We start from the raw sequence: 12,867 nt of genomic DNA, 5'->3' as shown, positions 1-12,867 counted from the left end.
AAACGGGGAGCCCCGCCTTCTCCCGGCCAATCGGGAGTGACCAAGGCACAAGAAAACCAATCAGGAAGGAGAGCCCAGCTGGGGGCGCGGTTTGGAATCCGATGGGAGAAAGGGATGGGAAACCGGGAGAGGTGGGGGACATCGGAGGGTTGGAACGTGTGTGTGTGTGTGTGTGTGTGTGTGTGTGTGTGTGTGTGTGTGTGTGTGTGTGTGTGTGTGTAAGAAAAGAGGAGGAGAAGGGGGAAGGGGCGAGAAAGAGAGAAGAGAGATTGTGAATCTATCAGTCTCTATGTGTCTGTTCCTTAGTTTTAATCCTGTCTGTCCGTCCTTCTGTTTGTCTCTAAAAACAAATGTCACTAATAAAGCTGATTCATTCTTTTCCTCTCCCTCTCTCCCCTGTTCCCCCCTTTCTCTTTCTCTGTCTGTGTGTGTGTGTGTGTGTGTCTTTCTGTCTCTCTTTTCCTATGTGTGTATCTGCTATCTCTATCTCTCTGTGTGTCTCTGTCCCCCCCCCCCTCTGTGTCTCTGTTTCTGTCCCTATATCTGGGTGTCTGTCTGTCTCTCTCTCTCAGTCTCTCCTTCCCTCCATCCCTTCCTTCCTCTCTCTTCCCCCACAGGGCAGGGTCCATATCTCTGTAACATTCCCATTGCCTAAGTGCATTATGGACTGTGTGACTATTTTGTATGGTCCTTTTTCTCGCTAATTTGTAAACCTACCAGGATAGTTTACATGATGGGGAGGGTGGGAGTGGGGGGGCGGGGAGCAGTAAAGCAGGTAAATGCTTGATCAAGATCAGTCAGATAGGAAGTAGATGAGCAGCTCCTGGCTTTTGGTCCAGGGCTGTTTTCTTTTCTCCCAACTACCCTGTAAAGTAAATTGGCTATTCTCATCCCCCTTTTATGTATTAGAAAACAGAGAAAAAGGTAATACCAGAAGTAACAAAATCTGAGACTGGAACTCTGGCCATAGGATGGTGGAGTTAGAGCTGGGCTGAGCACTAGCAGTCACAATTCATCTGAACTTCTTCTTTTGCACTGAAGGAAAATGAGACAATTGAGAAATGTCATGATTTGGCCAAGACCAAGCACAAAGGAAGAGAGAGCAGCAGGTTAGGATCTGGTGCCCAGACCAGTGATCTTTTCCACTGCAGTAGAAAATTGTAGATTTATTATTTTAAAGCTCTTAATTTTTTCCAAGAGTGATGTTGTTCTCCAGACTTTTTCCATCTACTCCTGCAATTGATAACCTTTTCATCACTTAGTGAAATCTACTTTGTGCTATTTCTACATTGGAAAGGCTTAACCCCCTTTTGTATAGTTGGATAAGATGATGATTTATAGTATATTCCTAATTTATAACTTCATTTTTGACAAAACTTGAATATTACTACTAGGGGAGAAATATTATAAAGAACTATGATAAAACTCTAATATATATAACATGTGTTGGTCATCCTGCCATCCAGGGGAGGGTGTGAGGGGAAGGAGGGGAAAAATTGGAACAAAAGGTTTGGCAATTGTCAATGCTGTAAAATTACCCATGCATATGACTTGTAAATAAAAAGCTATTTTTAAAAAAGCACTATAAGAAAAAGGAATAAAAAAGGAATGTCACTTTTGCCCACTTTTTCTAAGGAACTGATCTTTTAAAATTCTGTGCTATATAATCTTTTTTCTCTCTAGATTGTAAATAACATAAAAAGGGGGCAACTTCAGTTTTCTAGGCTGAAAGAGCATGGAAAAGATTATAAAATGTCCTTACAACCTTGAAGAAATCAGGGTGAAAGGAGGAAGGACATCTCTGAAGATGTATCTCTTCCTATCTTTTGGAGAAGATGCAACTTTGTATAATTACCTTCAGAGATTTTGCTTTTCACTGACTTGTCATCTTTTCTACAAAGGCAGTGTGCTATAATGGGAAGAACTTGATGTAGAATCAGAAAGCCTCAGTTTAAGTCCCAGTTTAACTATTTACTACCCGTGGGACCTTGGGTAAATCAACTAACAAAATGAGCCTCAGTTTCCTCATTTATAATATGAAGAGGTTGGACCAGAAGATCTCCAATATCCCTTCTAATTCAGCCTATAATCTTATATGAATCCTACCTGAATAATGGAAGGAACAGAAGTGCTCAAATAGGCATCAGAAAAAAAAATTTAATTGCAGAATTCTCTTCTATAACTTAAGCATGTGTAAAAAGCACTTTTAGACTAAGGATATTTGGCAGGGAGCTTACGGGAGTTAGTCAATGTTTATCAAATATCTGCTTGGTATTGAGGAAAATTAGTTTAAAACTTAGCTTCCACTCAGTTCCAGCATGATGTCATGAAAAATGCAGTGGATTTGGTCAGAAGTCCTGGGTTCAAAGTGATGTAGAGCAAATCTCTACTCTAAGATCATTTCCTTGCCTCTAGAATGAGGGAGTTGGGTTAAATAACTTCTAAGAGAGCTTCCAATTCAAAAGTCATGATTCCATGACTTGAGTTCAAATACTTGTTGCACTATATGACATGTCCCTTCATCTGTGCCTCAGTTTCCCTATTTATAAAATGAAAGGATGAATCCAATGACCTCTAAGATCACCTCCGGCTCTAAATCTATAGCTCTTGATACTCTGTGAGCTGAATTCAAACCCTTCCCCTCCATGTAATATCTGTACAACCTTTCCTGGGCCTTAATTCCATTACTTATAAAATGAGAAAGTTCCTTCCATGAGATCTTAGGAGTTTTTTCCAACTCCTGAATCTATAATTACATGAAGAATCTATAGTCACTCAAACTCTTCTTGTTCTATTGAAATTCAAATGGGATGAAGGAGTTTATGGAAACTATGAGACACAAAGTCCCACACCAGGAATAATAAAACCCAGGGTGGTGATTAACAGTCCCAGAGCCCACATCTGTAAGGGATTCTTAGGGAAATGGAAATGGGGCTTTAGAGACAACTAGTGGATTTTTGAAATCATTGCAGCCCTAGATATAATTTTTTTTTAAATCTGTTTTTGGATGAATCCTGCAGGATCTATCTGTCCACTAACCTCCTTCTTACTAGATTCACCAGTTCAAGATGTGAGATAATTAATCATGGGCAGACTTCCTTTATTCTGTAAATCCTTTCTTTAAGTAATTTAAGCCTATAGAAACCTAGATTTGTTGTTCAGTTTGTCCTCTCTTCTGATGTCTTTTGAGAGGGCTTTCTCAGCAAATATACTGTAATGGTTTGCCATTTCCTGTTCCAGTGCATTTTACAGATTAGGAAATTGAGGCAAACAAATTACTTCCCCAGAGTTATACAACTAATAAATATCTGAGGCTGTATATGAACTTAGGTCTTCCTGAAGCTCTATCTACCAAATTACCCACCCACCTGATGCTGCTTCAAGCCAAGGTTTAAAAAAAAAAATTAGAGATATTTACTTGCTATACAAAGGATTGTTTGAATAACCCCTTCATTTTACTGGTGAGGAAACTGAGTCATGGGGAAATGACTTGCCAAAAGTCACAGAAAGTGAGTATCAGAAATCAAATTCGAACTTGTGTCTTCTAACTCCAAAGCTTTTTGATAGTTATACTTCAATCAATTAATCAGTCAACAAACTGTTATCTTGGACAAATCATTCATCCTTTTGGTTTCCATTTCCTACCCTATAGAGCAGGAATAATGCTACTTCTATCTACTTCATATGGTCAAAAGGACAGTGGTTTATTATAATGATTTGCAAATATGAGCAATCATTATAAAAAGAGAAAATATTAAAAGATGATCAAGCCCATCAAGCACCTCCCTTAGAGGTTCCCCTTTAATTAACCTACAGAAAATTAATTCACTGTTGCATTTATATTTCCAGGCTATTTCACATTAATACTTGGCAAGGATTATCCATTCTAGTCAAATTGACTGGCTAGGTGTTTTCCTTTTCTAAGGGTATGCTGGAGTCAGCTTGCTTTTGAGCTGGTTGTTAAATTTTTAATGTGAGCACCTACACCTTGAAAATCAGTTAACTTTATAAATTAGGCCTTGGTTTATTGTTTTATTGACTGTCCTGACTTAAGAACTGCTGGAGAAAAAAAGACTTTTTCAGTACCAATGTCTTCATTCATTCATTGTATTTTTCTGAGAGGGAGGGAAGAAGGGAGAAGAGGAAAAAAGGAAGGAGTAAAGGGAAAAGGGGGAGAAAGGAAGTGGGAGAAGGGGAAGGAGGTTAGGAGAAAATTTTAATCATGCAAATTAAGCTTTATGTGTCATCAGTGCATTCCCCTCCCCAGCCAATTATTAAGCATTTGCCAGCACACTCACCTGCACATATCCCGCCTACAAACATTTGCACAGGTGATACACACCAGGAACATACTCTTGTCCTTTGTTTCTTCTAAATCAGTATTTATAATGATAAATCTTCATTACCTTCAGTCTTGTGCTTTACATTCACATACACACACACACACACACACACACACACAATTGTCATCCATATGTATGTTCTTCTGACTTCATTTTGTGTCACTTCATATTTCTCTGTATTTTTCATCTTGATCATTTTAGTAGGACCATAATTTTCCATTAATATTCCAAAATGTATTCAGTCACTCAATGGACTGTTGACCATATGCATTGTTATAAGACTTTTCTTATTAAAAAAAAAAAAACAACCTAGTAATATTTTCACATAGCTAGTTTTTTTTCCTTTTCATACTACAGTATTTCAAGTCCCAACAATGGGACCAGAGGGTCATAAATCAGAAGGCATGTTCAGGGTTGTGATCTACCATGTGTTGCCAGACTGCATCACTGAGATCCCACCAATAATAAACTCTGTGGGGCAAGATGGGAAAGGGAGGTTTGTTTTTTGTTTTTTTGGTGGGGGGTTTTGCACAAATTCTGTCCCTCTCTTGTCCAGATTTCCACATACCATCTAAAGAAATACTTTATAAAAAGCTATATAGATATAGATATAAATATAAAGAAACACTTTATTCATATTGTGTATCTGAGACAGATTCTCGAGAAACTAGGCCAGGATTGGAAAGGGGAAAGTGCTTTCAGAACACGTCAAAGCACTTTTACTGAACCCAGGCTTCCCATAAGAGCAAAACTTCATCTTTTCAGTGCAAACATATCACTGGTATTATGGTATGGTAAGGAGATCTAAGGTCTAGGAGCTCATTCATGATTGAAAACGCTGAACAACAACACACATGAGATCTGGAAATATTGAATCTGAAGAACTCAAGATGAACATAGTACAAGAGAATAGTACATGGCAATGGTCAGGCACCTGGGTAATATAAACAGATTGGACCATGTAACCAACAAGGAGGTCCAAAGAAGAACAGAGTCAAAATTAAAGAATTGAATGGCAAAAAGGAAAGCCGGATTGGTCATATAAAGAGAGTGAAAATGACAGCCAGTCAGAAGGCTGGTACCCTGGCATTATTACACACTCTGGGTCAATGCCCTCTGCAGAACTTCAGTGAGTTCACAGCTGAGAATCCCACAGGATGGATGGGCATCCTATCAGATCAATGTCATTGGAGGAAATTCTGGAATCAATGAGATCATAAAGTCATTTGAGCTTTTTTTGCCAAGTCAGTGGGTAAAATAATAATAGCACATATTTCTATGCTTATAAGGTGCCAGACACTGAACTAAGCACTTTATTAATTAATATTTCATTTGATCCAGAAGACCATGGAAGGGAGGTGTATTGAAGACAGGTTGCTTCTATTTGCACTTCCCAGAATCCCTGAATCTCAGTCTTAGAATATTTAAAGTCCTTTCCTACTTGACTCCAATATAGCTTTCATCCTTATTAAATATTAGTTTCCTTCACACACTTTAAAATCCAATCAAAATGCCCTTCTTTCTGTTCCTCAGATTTGACCTCAATTTGTCATCTCTAACTCTTGGCAAATAATTTTTCTTCCATTCCCTGAATACAAACATAGGCTTGATGTCAAGATAATAAATTAATAAATATAAATTAATAAAAATATCTCAATAATATCCCAAAGTGGGATGAACTGTCTCAGGAAGAAGTTTTCCCTCATTAGAGGTTTTCATTTTTTTAAGCATTCAATTTTTATGTTCATTTCCAAATTCTCTCCCTCCCTGCAGCCCCTGGCCCATCCATCAAGAAGACAAGACATACAATACCCATTTGTGGAATCATGCAAAACATTTCTCCAGTTAGAGGTCTTCAAACAAAGTTTGGATGACCAATTAACATTTCTAATTTTCCCTTTTATTCATTAAGTGTGTATATATTTAAATATAATATAAATATGTATCTTATATATGCCACATATAAGTACATATGCCATAATATAATTATAGTTGTATTAGTTATTATATAATTATTTTAATATGTTTTACATATCAGTTTTTAAATCTGGTAGATATTTTAACATAAATTATATTGTATATATTAATCACATAACATTGCTTATTGTTCATTGATATGGTAATATAATTGTGTATTAATAATATGGTATTATATTAATATGTTTAATATATTATACATACCATATATAAGTATATATTTTACATAATATAAATAATTGTGGTTGCATTAGTTATTATATAATTATTTTAATATCTTTACATATTAATTTTTAATGTGGCAAGCATTTTAATATAAATTATATTTATTAATCACATGATATTGTTTATTCTTTATTGATATATCAATATAACTATGTGTTAATAATGTGCTATTATATTAATATGTCTAATATATTATATATACCATATATAAGTATATTTTTGCATAATATAAATAATTATGGTTGTATTAGTTATTGCATAATTATTTTAATATATTTTATATATCAGTTTTAAAATATTGTAAATATTTTAATATAAATTATATTGTATATAGAAATTACATAATATTGCTTATTCTTCATTGATGTCATGTTAATATACTCGTGTATTAATTATATAATGACATTATATGAATATGTCTAATGTCAATTGTGTATAATTATAATATTAATATATAAATATCTTTATATATACATTGTATTACATATAAAAAACATACCTATATACTTACCTAATAGATTATTTTAAAGAATCATCTGAATTAAAGTAGAAACATTAAATCATTTCTCATCCAATTTTTGCTTGAAGACCTCTAAGGAAAACCAATTAACTCTAAGTACAGTGTAAGTATATAAGTATATACTTACATATATATATATATATACATATATATAAGTATATAAGTAAGTATATAAGCATATACAATGTATATGTATAAATATATACATACTTGTGTATAGTATCGTTATATATTTCTTTATATATTATATTATAGATATCTAATAGATTTTAAGTCATTTAAAAAATAGAAACATTACGTCTTCTACTTCAACAAACTATGATTAAAATGTAATTGGGAAATATTTAACAAAATGTTTTGTGGGTTGTCTTCTCCCGTATAGCATTAGGCTGTCACTGTGTGGCTCCAGGAGAGGCAGAATAGATTTTTCTAGCCTGTTCTCATCCAACTCTTCTCCAAGGTAGGCAGTTTATTTTCAGGAGGGGAAGCGGGAAGCTGGGGCCAGAGGCTAGCTGCTTTGCTCTCCTCAGGGAGAAGGGGTACCAGGCAGAATTCTATCTGCTTCCTTACCTACTGTATTCTGGGGGAGGGGATCATCCCCTAGCTGGGGATCCTAGAAGGTATACATAGGAGAATACATCCCTGAAAATAAAAAAATGGAAGTGCTTTCACGATCCAGACAGGGGACAAGCATCTGCTTTTTAAAAAAGGAGAAAGTAATAGCCTGATTCAACTCCAGCTGTAGGATGTAACTATTTAGATAGTCAAGATGCTTTCAATTAAAACCCAACAGCAGAGAGAGTTTTGCAATTACAACTAGTCGTAAAATATTTGGGTTACTACAATAATCAGCCCTTACAGGAATTGGCTTGGCCACTGGAGGGCTCTCATTTTCCTGCGAATGCTCGAGAAGCAAATAAAAATCAAGCTTAATGAAACCCATTTCCACAAAGACAAAGCTATGTATGTTTTAATGATTCTGTAAATTAGCCTAGAAATTATTCTTCATCTGGTTATTTTTTTTAATATTACATTAAATGATTCTCTGCACATCATGCCGTGATTGGCTCTTAATGATGATGACAATAGTTTCTCTAATTTGGCTCCAAGTCATAAAACAGAAAAACAAAAGTAAAAACCAAGATCCTCAAAGCTACATTTTGCTTTTATGTATCTATTCAACCTAATACTATGGGGATTTTTAAAATAATGAGTTCAGCCTACAGAAAATGCTCACCATTGGAAAATATTGCCCCAAAGGATCGATATGGAGTTTTTCAACAGTATTGATTTGAAAGAGCACATGAGAAAATGGGATTTTACTGTACAACCATTTTGGCTTAGTTATTTTTATGAAGTTGAAGTAACTGGTTTATATTAAATGAGTAGTGCTCGCATCATTATGTATTTTTCAGCTGTTTCATACTTCATTTGTAAGGGAAACAAAGAGGACTCAATGTATTTTAACCTTGTTGTTTAGAGTATTTCAGCTTATGGTGAAATTATGGGAAGAATGAATGGTTTTTTTATCCGTATCTTTGGAGGGAGCATCCATATTGATGAGTTTACAGACCCATAAGAGTGCTTAATAATATTTTTTTCATACACAAAATAGGAAAAAAAAAAAAAAAAAAACCTACACCAGTCTCAGATACTCCAGCTGTGTGATTCTGGGAAAGTCATTTAACCTCTATTTGCTTCAGTTTCTTCAACTGTTTTTTGTTCATTTGCGTCTGATTCTTCATGACCCCACGTGGGGTTTTCTTGGTAGAGATGTTAGTTACTGGAGGGGTTTGCCATTTCTTTCTCTAGTTCATTTTACAGACGAGGAAACTGAAGCAAACAAAGTGAAGTGACTTGTCCAGGCTCACACAGCTCATAAGTGTCTGAGGCCAGATTTGAATATGTATGTATGTATGTATGTATGTATGTATGTGTATGTACATGTATGTGTTTGTGCACATGTGTGTTATTGTACATACGTGTGGGTGTATTGTGGGTATGTGCATCTGTGTGGAGATGTATATATATATATATATATGTGTGTGTGTGTGTGTTGTGTATGTATGTATATATGTATCTGTGTGTTGTAGCTGCATATAGATGTGTATTGTATTTATGTGTGTGCAATATGTGTGTGGGTATCTATATGTATGTGTATCTGCATGTGCATATGTATATGTGTGCATCTATAATGTATATATGTATGTGCTGTGTATATATGTATGTATTGTGTGTATGTGTTATATCTGTGTTGTATGTTTATATGTGTGGGTATCTATATGTATTGTGTATGTGTTTGCATGTATGTGTGGGTGTAAATGTCTATATGTGTGTTGCATATGTATATGCATGTTTTTGTATGTGTGTAAATGTATGTCTGTGGCTGAGGGTGTGTATATTTGCACATGTACATATGTGTGGAGTGTATATTTGTATATATTGTATGTGTGCATGTATGTTTGCATGTGTGTACATATATGTATCTAAATGTGTATCTATGTGAGTATGTGTTTATATTTATGTGTATATATTTGTGTATATAGGTATGTATAGATATGCTTGTGTGCACCCACAAATAAACACATACATATGCACACATGCATGTGTATTTGTGTGTGTATATATATATATATATATATATATATATATATAATGAATCTGTGTATATATTTTTGAAATTAGATTCCCACAAGTAGTTAATTGTTTCACCAAAACCAATGAACATTTAAAGTTAAGTAAGGCCTTAAAGCTGTTTCATCTGTCTCTCTTTACAGTAATTGTTCTCTGTCATCTCTGTGAAGATTCCCTTCTCTAGATCTGTGCTCTCATCAAAATGGATATTCCTTTCACTCCAATATCCAACCATCCATCGCTTCTCATCCTGAGTCAGTCAACAAGCACTTATTAAATCCCTGCTATATACCCAGCACTGTGCTAAACACAATGGAAAGGAGGTTTACCCTCCATACTGAGAACCTTCCTCTTACTCTCTTGACATTGAATGGATACTAATGAAGAATACGGTCTTGTCTCTCTACCTGCCTGACTGAACTTCTTTCCCGATCGGAAAGGTCTCTAATGACAACCTTGGGACTGCTGCTTTTGCACATTAGTGAAGCTGTAGCCTGTGAACACCCACCCTGCGCTTTTCTACCGATTTGGGGGAACCCACAACTTTAATTCTTGAGGAAACTGGATGATTCCATGACTCACCTCCATTCAGTCTTTGCATTGGCTAGTCCTCAAGCTTGGAGAGTTCTCCTTTATTTCTACCTTCTGGCTTCCTTCAACAGGAAGGAAACTCACCTTTTATGCTAGACTTTCCGATCTTCTATCTTCTATCTTGTATGTACATAATTGTTTACAGATTTTCTCTCCGCTAACAGTCTGTCTTTGGATTCCAAGAGCTTGGCACAGTGTCTGAAACATGGTTAGTACTTTGAAATGCTTATTGACTAACATCATTAGAAAATTATTAAAAATAAACCTTGTCCTTTGTTTCAAGGAGAAACTTGGAGCTATCCCGAGCACCATCCAATTTCCTGAAGGCAATCTAGGCTGCATTTCTTTTTCTTTTCAGCTCCATACTCGGTTGGTTATCAATTTGCTGCATCTGTCAACGAAGGGCCTCCATGGGTTGAACATCCAGGTACATACTTTAACCTGGACAGTGGACCTCCACTTGTTTTTTCCTATGTGATTAGAGTCTGAACTCTTTTAAATTATTACAGCCCTTATTTAGATGGTTCTGCAATGCTTCTCGGGTTTAATGTGATCCACAAACAAAAGCATCACCTACAGGCAATCTTAGTTCAGTTTGAACCCTACATTTGACTTCCTTCATGAGAATGGCAGACATCTTTAGGGACCACATCTGATTTTACACCTGAATGATGCTAATAATCAGAATGTCATCGAGCGGAATTATGTCTTTGGAGATGGCGAACTTCCTGCCATGGCCATTTCGCAAATGTCCATATTCCCAATCTTAGGTTCCAGAGATGAAGAAGCATTATCCTTCCAAATACTTCTCCTCCAGTACTTTGTACTAAAGAGTCTCCTAAATGTCTTGGAGAGTCCCAGCAGTCCATTCAGCATAGTACTTATGAAACTGATTACCCTTGCCCCTACTGCCTTAAGGCCCGGTGATATTTTACATATTTTACATCACCTCCTCCCCCAGGTTACCCTTAAGAAGATTAAGGGATATCTAGACTTGAGTATTGGGTCGGTATTCCCCAGATGCACTTCGGTTTCACTTAACCACTTAATTGTCAGATTAGCTTTTATGAAGAAATATTTAGTTCAAAAGACATAATCAATTTACCAATTTACTCTCCAAAACATAGGGCTTAATTTAAGGCCCTTGCCTCATAGCACCTTGGTTTCTAGAGAGGGGAAAGGAATTGGGTCCAAGGCCTAACTCGGTTCCTATCTCGCATGGTCTCCAATTCCAAGTCCAAGAGATCCCTTGGGATCAAGTCCCAGGCAATCTGGCTTCTTAGGTCTGCTGGCTACATCTGCCTGGAATCTGGCTTCAAGAGTATCATGTTCAAACTCCCAGATCCAGTGAGGACTGCCGCCTATCCATGAAACAGAAGAAACAGCGATACCTTGGGCCCATCCCTCGGAGTCAGAAGATAAAAGGAGAGAAGAGGGGAGAGGAACATGTCTCGGTGAACTGTGTGAAATTCACCCTCTGGACACAGAAGGAGAGACTTGACAGAAAAGATAATGGGATTCTTCTGTCTCATAGTTTTAAGGGTGCTTCCTGTTCTGCTTCGGGGATCAAAGTGAGCTACTCCCCCTATGTAAAAAAGGAACACAGAGAACTGGGACACCTCTAAGTGACCTGGGGATGCTATTACAGTCTTCAAAAATGAAGTCGTTAGGGAGGATCCAAGTTTTCCACAGCTGGTGAACCTGGAATTCATAATCATCCTCATAGAAAGTTATGGAAATTAAACAAGCAAATATTTTATAAAGCTTAAAAAGAGCCTGTCTTAGCAAGGAAATAAATAGAATGGGAATGGGAATAACACAACTGCCACCAAAGTAAAAAAATAGAGAAGGGGAGAATTGATTTTTCTCTCTAGCGAAATTCTATCCCCAAATATGTTATGGGGACAATGAGGCTAGCTTTGACTAAATTAGCATCTCACTCAAGAAATAAACCAAACTTTCCATGAAAGTTTTTCCATGATTCCCTGCAGGTCATAGGATGATCCAAATGGAAGTCTAAACAAAATCTTTCTGGAAGTCTCTCCAGCACACAGAATGGATTAGGGACTGCATCAGTGATCTTGTTACTACAGAGAACTCCTAGATAAAAATGCTCCCTTCTCCATTACAGGCTGGTACGTTCTCTGAAATTCATGGTCTTATAATTCTCTAGAAAACTTAAGCCATTATCCATAGTGACAGAGTTAGTAGGGTTGAAGCCAGATATGAATTCAGGACTTCCTGGCTCCAAGTCCAATACCTTAATCTCTATACCACCGATCTTTACAGTGATGAAAAGAATCCTAAAACAAAGTAAAAGAATGGATAATTGTAATGACCAATGTTGACTTAAGCAAAGATATGAGGAAATGCATTTCTCTTCATTTGACAAGAATGTGAATAGTAGGGACTGTGGATGCCCAGGGTTGAATACACTACCAGATGCAACCCCCGATTCATAGCTTTTGCTTAACTATCCCCTCTGTTACAAGAGTGGGTTTATTAAATGAAAGAAGATGCTGGGCAGGCCAGGGTCACTGGATCCAGAACTGGCTGATATAAAACTGAGGCACTTTT

This window comes from Sarcophilus harrisii, chromosome 3, assembly GCF_902635505.1.
Source record: "Sarcophilus harrisii chromosome 3, mSarHar1.11, whole genome shotgun sequence".
NCBI lineage: Eukaryota > Metazoa > Chordata > Mammalia > Dasyuromorphia > Dasyuridae > Sarcophilus > Sarcophilus harrisii.
Note: the sequence above shows the minus strand (reverse complement) of the source record.